Source organism: Cervus elaphus, chromosome 5, assembly GCF_910594005.1.
Source record: "Cervus elaphus chromosome 5, mCerEla1.1, whole genome shotgun sequence".
NCBI classification, from domain to species: domain Eukaryota; kingdom Metazoa; phylum Chordata; class Mammalia; order Artiodactyla; family Cervidae; genus Cervus; species Cervus elaphus.
The window spans coordinates 87,414,075-87,422,666 of record NC_057819.1 but is presented as its reverse complement, the minus strand read 5'-3'; positions in this window follow the sequence as shown (position 1 = coordinate 87,422,666).

The window sequence follows — 8,592 nt, the reverse complement described above, 5'->3', positions numbered from 1 at the left end:
CCCTGGGGTGTGAGAGGAGCCCTGGACTGGGGTCCGTTCAGTTCAGTCACACAGTCGTGTCCGACTCTTTGTGACCCCAGCACGCCAGGCCTCCCTGTCCATCACCAACTCCCGGAGTTTAAGACTTGAATTTGAGCTCCAGATGGGAATCCTGCCTCAACCACCGCCAGCTCGCTGTGTGGTCTTGGGCAAGTCACACACCCTCTCTGAACCTACTTTTTTCTCAGCAGTAAATGAAGATAATAAGTATAGCGATGTCGTATGATAATAGGGAGCATTTAATGAGAGAACAATGACCGTAGATAACGGAGCAGCGTACCTGGCGCCATGAAGTCCACGTTTTATAAATGGTAGGCTGCAGCTTATGACTTTATGACTGCAGAGGTCCGTTTTGTCCTTAATAAGATGAGCGTGAATGATATTTAGTTTGCAAAGTCGCCTGAAGATCGAGAAAATGTGTAAAATGCCTAGCTGAACATATCCCACACAATTGCAGTAAGGGTTGAGAGATGATTTATGTGAAAAGCTTAGTCAAACTCGTAGTAAGCCAAAGTAAACTCTTTTTATTATCTGCCTTAGTGACTGCGGACAGGTTACTGTCTCTCTTCCAGGCTCAGTTTGCTAACCTGTAAAAAAAAAAAAAAAAAAAAAAAGTGTCTAGTCAAAGTTGTGGTTTTTCCAGTAGTCATGTATGGATGTGAGAGTTGGACCGTAAAGAAGGCTGAGCGCGGAAGAATTAATACGTTTCAACTGTCAGTTCAGTCAGTTCAGTCGCTCAGTCGTGTCCAACTCTTTGCGACCCCATGAATCACAACAGCACGCCAGGCCACCCTGTCCATCACCAACTCCCGGAGTCTACCCAAACCCATGAACTGTGGTGTTGGAGAAAACTCTTGGGAGTCCCTTGGACTGCAAGGAAATCCAAGCAGTCCATGCTAAAGGAAATCAGTCCTGAATATTCATTGGAAGGACTGAAGCTCCAATACTTTGGCCACCTGATGCGAAGAACTGACTCACTGGAAAAGACCCTGATGCTGGGAAAGATTGAAGGCAGGAGGAGACGACAGAGGATGAGATGGTTGGATGGCATAACCGACTCGATGGACATGAGTTTGAGCAAGCTCCGGGAGTTGGTGAAGGACAGGGAATCCTGGCATGTTGCAGTCCACGGGGTCGCAAAGAGTCGGACATGACTGAGCGACTGAACTGAACTGAAAAAGCAAATGGTACAATGATACCCACCACTGGGGGTCGATGTGGGGTTTAGATGAGTTAATGTGCGTAAAGGTAATTTGAAATCATTAAGATCTAAGCAAATGTAACGCAGTGTTCTTATCCTAAGGTCGAGGGATTCAGTAGCACACAAGATACTTTTGTATCCTTTAGAAAAAGGTGGGGGGTGGGGATTCCCTGGTGGCTCAGACGGTAAAGAATCTGCCTGCAATGCAGGAGACTCAGGTTTGATCCCTGGGTTGGGAAGATCCCGTAAAGGGAATGGCTACCCACTCCAGTAAAAATTCTTGCTTGGAGAATTCCAAGGACAGAGGAGTCTAGCAAGCCACGGTCCAGGCAATTACAAAAAGTTGGACACGACTGAGCAACTAACACTTTGAATTTAGAAAAAGAGGCCACTTGGATGGAAGGATTCTAAAATTTCCTTCAGTAGACTTAGAAACAGGAGTTCTTGTGGGCGGACTGTTTGGAGATTGGCCCCGCCCACCTCCCAACCAGCCAATGAAGAAGGGGCACTGATTCTGGACGAACCAATTAGAAGCAAGAGTTCCTCGGGTAGCTCAGTAAGAAAAAAACGCCCTTCAAAGGTTCACAGTTCCGTGCGAGGGCCCTGCGGGGCAGAGTTGAGGGTGGATTTCTTTGTAAATTCATGTTCACTCTTGGCCGGTGCCCTTGTGCACATCTGTAGGGAGCATATCTACCTGGAACGGAGATGGTGGACGAAGGCCTGGGTCTTACCCTCAGAGAGTAGGCAGCCTGAAGCCAATGTTCTCTGCTAAGGAACGAACAGAGAACCGATTCAGGCAAAGTCCTGGGGTGAACCTGGGGGAGGAAGATTCTGAAAGGTTCACAATTTAGAAGGGCTGCTAAATCCAGAAGGGTAGTTTGAATATCAGATTAACAAATCATTTTTTTGTTTCTTTTTTTAAATATTTATTTTTAACAGAAGGATAATTGCTTTACAATATTGTATTGGTTTCTGCCATACATTAATATGAATCGGCCATAGGTATATATGTCCCCTTTCTCTTAAACCTCCCTCCCACTTCCCATCCCATCCTATTCCTCTAGGTTGTCACAGAGCATCGGTTTGAGCTCCCACTAGCTACCTATTTTACATATGGTAATGTATATGTTTCCATGCTACTTTCTCTGTTTGTCTCACCCTCATCTTCCTCCATTGTGTCCACAAGTCCTTTCTCTGTCTGCATCTTCAGTGCTGCCCTGAAAATGGATTCATCAGTACCATTGTTCTAGATTCCATATATGTGTCTGTGTGTATATATATATATGTATATGTGTGTGTGTGTGTGTGTGTATATATATATATATATATATACACACACGATATTTGAACGCTTCCCTGGTGGCACATTGGTAAAGAAACAGCCTACAATGTAGGAGATGGGGTTTTGATCTGTGGGTCAGGAAGATCCCCTGGAGAAGGAAGTGGCAACCTGCTTCAGTATTCTTGCTTGGGAAATGCTATGGACAGAGGAGCTTGGTGGGCTAGAGTCCATGGGGTCACAAAAGTGTTGGACAGGACTAAGTGACTAAACAAAAACCACAGTGATGTGTCAATGCAATATTTGGGACATATTTATACTAAAAAAGTATTTGTCATTTATCTGAAATTCAGGTTTAACTGGGTGTCCTCTATTTTATCTGACAATCCTAGAGAGTGTGTGGGAGGCAGTGTCAGAAGGTTGCAGTTATGACATGGCATATGGTGCCCTTGACCAACAGATGGACTTTGATAGACCAGATGTGGCTTTGCTTTGGGGCAAGAAGCTCTGAGGAGCACCAGTTGGTAAGGACACCAAGGGCCCAGCTGGAATCAACACAAGGTTTGCCAATTCTTTCTCCAGGCAGAATGTTTGCCATCCCTTCCTCCAGCACATCCTTGGGGTCCTCCATTCAGCTGCACTGTCAGGAGAGGGGAAGGCAGGAAGCAGCTGTTCTCCGGAGGCTGAAGGTCTGGAAGGAGACAGGCTCAGCCACATGGAGAGCTGACCCTGCTTCCTCTGCATCCCAGGCTAGCCTTGTCCAGAGACCTGAATACTAGCACCACTTCTGCATCTGGAAGTTGACTTCCTCTGCTTTCCTTTGCTACTTTCCTTTAAAAACTTAAAAAAAAAATATTTTTACTTATCTGGCTGTGCCAGGTCTTAGTTGCCACATGTGGGATCTTTAGATGTGGCATTTGAACTCTAGTTGTGGCATGTGGATCTAGTTCCCCCGACCAGGGATTGAACATGGGCCCCCTGCATTGGGAGCAGGGAGTCTTAGCCACTGGATCACCAGGGAAATCTCTCCCTTGGTGTCCTTGGTTGGATTATTTCATCTCATCCTCACCTCTCCCCACTCCACTTCTGCTTGTGGTCACTTGGAGATGCCATCAGACTTGGCAATGTTTGCAAAAGTTTGTGCAGAAGCTTCATTCCACCCCTACCCCCACATCCACCTGGGCATCAACCATGCCTTTGTGTGGGATATGTCTGTTTCCCAAAAAGACACTGTGTTAGTACCTGGGTAGCAGGAAGTTCAGTTCCCCATCTGCCTCTGAAGCTTGCTCTTAGATCTCGGAGCACCAAATTCTGTGATCTTCAGGAATCCAGGGGCATATACACCTCCACAATGGACTTGCTATATGTTTTTACTTTCCAGGACACATCTTGAGGACACTTTGGATGGTATGAAGGAGGGTGGCTTGCTATGTGAGAGGGAGACTGAGGGGGAAAGGAAAATGAGAAAGGCAGGGCAGTTTATTGGAAAGAGAGTATCCACAGCAAGGGTATCAGAAGAGTGATGGCAGGAGAATGGCTTTGGAATGGGAATCCTTAAAGCATGAACCAAAATCATCCAAAATAATACTCTGGTGACAAGGCCATTTTTTATCCAATACCATTATTTCTTCCTCTGGTGGGAATGGGGGTGGAGGTGGGAAGGAGTATTTGGAACAAATAATAATGGCTAATGCTTGCTGAGAAATTAACATGTACCATGTATGGGCTATGTGCCTTACATAAGTCATCTTATTGTATCTTTTCAGCTTCCTTATGAGATAGCTACTCACACAAGCATCTTCATTTTACAGATGAGGAAGATGAGACACAGAGAGATTATACCACTTGTCCACGATCACAAATCTAACAATGGAGCCAGGGTTCAAACCTGCATAATATAGCTCCAGATCTTGGGCCCTAAACACTATATTATCCTGCCTCAAGTTCAAATTTATAAAATGGAACTCATGGGAATTCCCTGGCAGTCCAGTGGTTAGTTCCATTTCAAAGGGCACGGTTTGATCTCTGGTCAGGGAACAAAGATCCTGCATGCCAAGTGGCAAAAAACAAAACAAAACAAAACACTTACTTAGGGATATACATTAAAGTCGATTGTAGATTTTGGTTTTTAAAAATGCAGTTCTTGGACATCTGCATTAAATCATCTGGAGACACTTGTTAAAAATTCAGATTCCTGAGCCCTACTCCAGACCTACTAGATCACTAAATACTAGAATCCAATGTTTAAGAAAAAAACAGGGAAACTTCCCCGGTGGTCCAGTAATTAAGAATCTGCCTTGCAAAGCAGGGGAGGAACTAAGATCCCACTTGCCTCATGGCAACCACGCCCATGCAGCACAACTACTGAGCCCGCCCTGTAACTAGAGAATCCAGGCACCACAATGAAAGATTCCCCCATGACGTCAGGGAGACCCCGTGTGTCACAACTAAGACTCACACAACCAAATAAATATTAAAAGAAAAAGGAGGAAAACAGCTCCAGGTTTTCCCAGATTCTGGCTCTCTCATTCCCTCCCTCCCATCTTGGTTGAGCAGGTTCCTGACCCAACTAGTCCTTTCCAATAGCTCCTCTTCAAGGAGAGCTACTTCCATCCCCCTTCCCTGGACTGGGGCTCATTTTAGGTCCACAGTGCCTCCTAGCCCTCCCAGAGCAGACAGGACTTCTGAGGAACTCATGCTGGGGCTGGCCAGCCATTCCTTCCTCCCTGTCAGAAGGCAGCAGCTGGCCGTCGAGTCCTCTTCCGGATCGGGACCCCGTGAACCAGCCAAGATGTGTGGACCTGGAAGAGGCCCCGCTGGGCCTCAGTTTCTCTTTTCATAATATGAGAAACAGTCAGCCTGTCTCTGTCCCTTCCTCCTCCCCAGGAAGTGTGCAGAACACAAAGCAGATATTATCAGAAGGAATTCTGGGCTCCAGAGAAAAGTGCTAATAGAGTGATCAACCTCTGAAAACCACAATAATAGGTACAATCAGAGGAATAATGAGGATGTGAGATTAGTTTAGGAGAACTGAAGAGGACGCATTTCCCAGAGTTGTGAGGACTTTAACTGTAATAACTTAGATTCTTTATTGACCTCTGTGCATTTTAAGCTGTGAGTCAATTTTAGAAGCCCTGACTTTCTAGCAACCCCCTCTTTCTCTGGAAGAGAGATTTCCTCTTTACAACACAGATGGATGTGGTCTCATCAGCCTGGGTCATATTCAAGAGTATACCTGCCTTTCTAATTGCCTGTACATACGCACACATGCCATGCTCCTAAGGGACTGAGAGAAGCAAGAAATTTTGTGCAACACAGACCTGGGTTTGAATCTTGCCTTTTTTCACACTCTGTTGACCTTTGTAAATCAACCAATCTCTGAGTGTCTGCCATTTAAAAATAGGACAATAGGGGACTTCCCTGGTGGTCCAGTGGTTAAGAATCCACCTTCCAATGCAGGGCAAACAAGTTTGATTTCTGGTCGGGTGGGGAACTAAGATCCCACACGTTGCTGGGCAACTAAGCCTGTGTGCTGCAATCACAACTAGAGAGCTAGTGTGCTGCAAAGAAGACCCAGTAAAGCCAAAATTAAAAGGGGGGGGGGCAATAATAATTCCTGCCTTTTCTGTGCTGTGCTGTTTAGTTGCTCAGTCCTGTTCGACTCTTCGTGACCCCATGGACTGTAGTCCGCCAGGCCCCTCTGTCCATGGGACAAGTATTCTTCAGGCAAGAATACTGGAGTGAGTTGCCATGCCCTCCTCCAGGGTATCTTCCCAACCCAGGAATTGAACCCAGGTCTCCTGCATTGCAGGAGGATTCTTTACTGTCTCAGCCACCAGGGAAGCCCAACTAGACAATTAATAGCTGTTAAATTTTATCAAGTGGTGGGGGTTGGCGGTATGGACATAAGTGGACATGCATGTGTTCTTCACACGGGTTTCACACTCAGATGCTCTCATAGCCACTAGATACACACAAGCCCATCCTGCCGCAGGACAATCACGTGAACATTCCCTCCCAAATGCTTTCTGGCTCAGAGTCATACCATCAACTCTAAGCTTCATCATGGTTTACTCTTCTGGTTTGTTTTTTTACTCACATCAGGGCCCAGGGGACTTGCCAGGAACACAATAAAAGCCTGGCCAATCTGGCCATGTGCCCCACTTCCCTTCCACATAAAGGCCGTCTAACCGCCAGGCATCTGGCCTGAAAGGCCGGGTCAGGACCTGTTTGGCATCTGTGGCTTTGCTTAAAAGACCTGCTAACAGGAAAGTGTCTGGTTCCTTTCCACCCCAAACAGGAAGGGCCTGCCTCTGTCCAGAGGACAGGGCAGCCAGTCACAAGAAACATACCCACCTCCAGGCTCTGCTCTGGAGTGTCAGCCTAATCTTTGTGGGAGGGAGTTTGCTCTCTAGGAAGGTTGGAGGTGTGGGGCTCCAGGGACCCCTCCGAGGGGTGGGCGGTGGGTAATGACGACCCCTGGCACAGAGCAGGCCTAGAGTGTTCAACGAATACTCACTGAACACTTATTCTGTGCTCTGTGGGGAAGTAAGAAAGTCATAGACTTGGTTTTTGAGACTGGGGAGTTTGTAGATAAACCATACTTTTTTTTTTTGCCTTTTATTTATTCATTCAATACAAGTTCTCTCTCTCTCTCTCTCTCACACACACACACACTTTTTTGGGTGTTTACTGTTTCAGGTGCTGTACAAGGCACCCAATGACAGAACAAGTTGGCCTCTAAGCAGGCATGCAAGCCTTGAATTATGTGGTACAATTGTGAGTTCCACAGGATTTCACAAGTGGCAAAGGATCCCTGTGGTCTGGTTTTTATTCTGGTGGGAGTAATAATCTCCCTGCTTCCTCTCTTGCGGCTAGTCTGTTCTCCAGATAGCAGCCAGAGTAATCCTGGTAAAACAGGTCAGATCCTGTTGATGCTCTGCTAAATGGCTCCCTCTACTGGCTTCTCTTCTCATCCTGAGTAAAATCACAGTCCTTGCAGGGTCCTACAAGGCTCTATTCCAGTGCTGGAAGGGTTGGGAAGCCAGACTGGGTGGAGGCAACTTAGAAAGGACCAATAGCAAGAAGACTCTACCAGCCATAGGCTGGAGGGATGAAGGGAAGGAGCCCAGGAGCCAGGGTCATCGAGGGAAACTGGGTCTCCGGAGAGACACCCCCTGTGGCAGACAGAGAAGGCGGGGGATGAGGGAGGAGAAATAGCCCTCAGAAAGGAGTCTTAGCCACTGGACTACCAGGGAAGTTCTGATCCTCCCTTCTTTCTACTACCTAATTTCCCACCTAGATGCTCACTAACCATTCTAACTGAAGCTACCCCCTAGAGGAAACTCTAAAATTGAAACCAGCCTGCAGTATTCAACTCCCCAAATGAGGACCCGAGGAACGGATCAGGCAGAAACAGACACAGTACTAAGACCTCCCCAGATACATTCTGCTAAATGCTGATGCGTGAAAAGACCTGCTGTCTTCCCTAAGTACAGTGTACATGCTAAGTCGCTTCAGTTGTGTATCTGAAGTGGGTGCCATGCCTTCCTCCAGGGGATCTTCCAGACCCAGGGATCGAATCAACATCTCTTATATCTTCTGCACTGACAGGCAGGTTCTTTACCACTAGTGCCACCTGAGAAGCCCCCTAAATACACAAAGAATCTCCCAGCAGATACACAGAGTGAGGATTAAAGTTTGTTGCAGATAATCATCCTTAGGCAAAAGCCTGGAAGGGAGGAGGGTACAGGAGTCAATCTTGAGTCTGTTGGCATTAGAGAAGAACCCCTGGAAAGAAGCCCCAGAACAATGCGGAGCTGGGAGGAGTTCTCTGTTTCACAGAGTTCTCTGACCACAGACACTGTAAGAAGAGCAATGAGTTTGGCCCAAAGGCCTGGCCGTGAGCTCTGCTTCTGTCCTTCATTGACTGTGTGAACATGGTAACGAATTTCACTTTCCCAAGCTTCAGTGTTCAGTCTACAAAATATGCATATCAGCAATGTGTATTTCACAGGGCTGTCCAGATTAAAAGAGATAATGGATATATATATAAAATTAAATGTCACTGCTC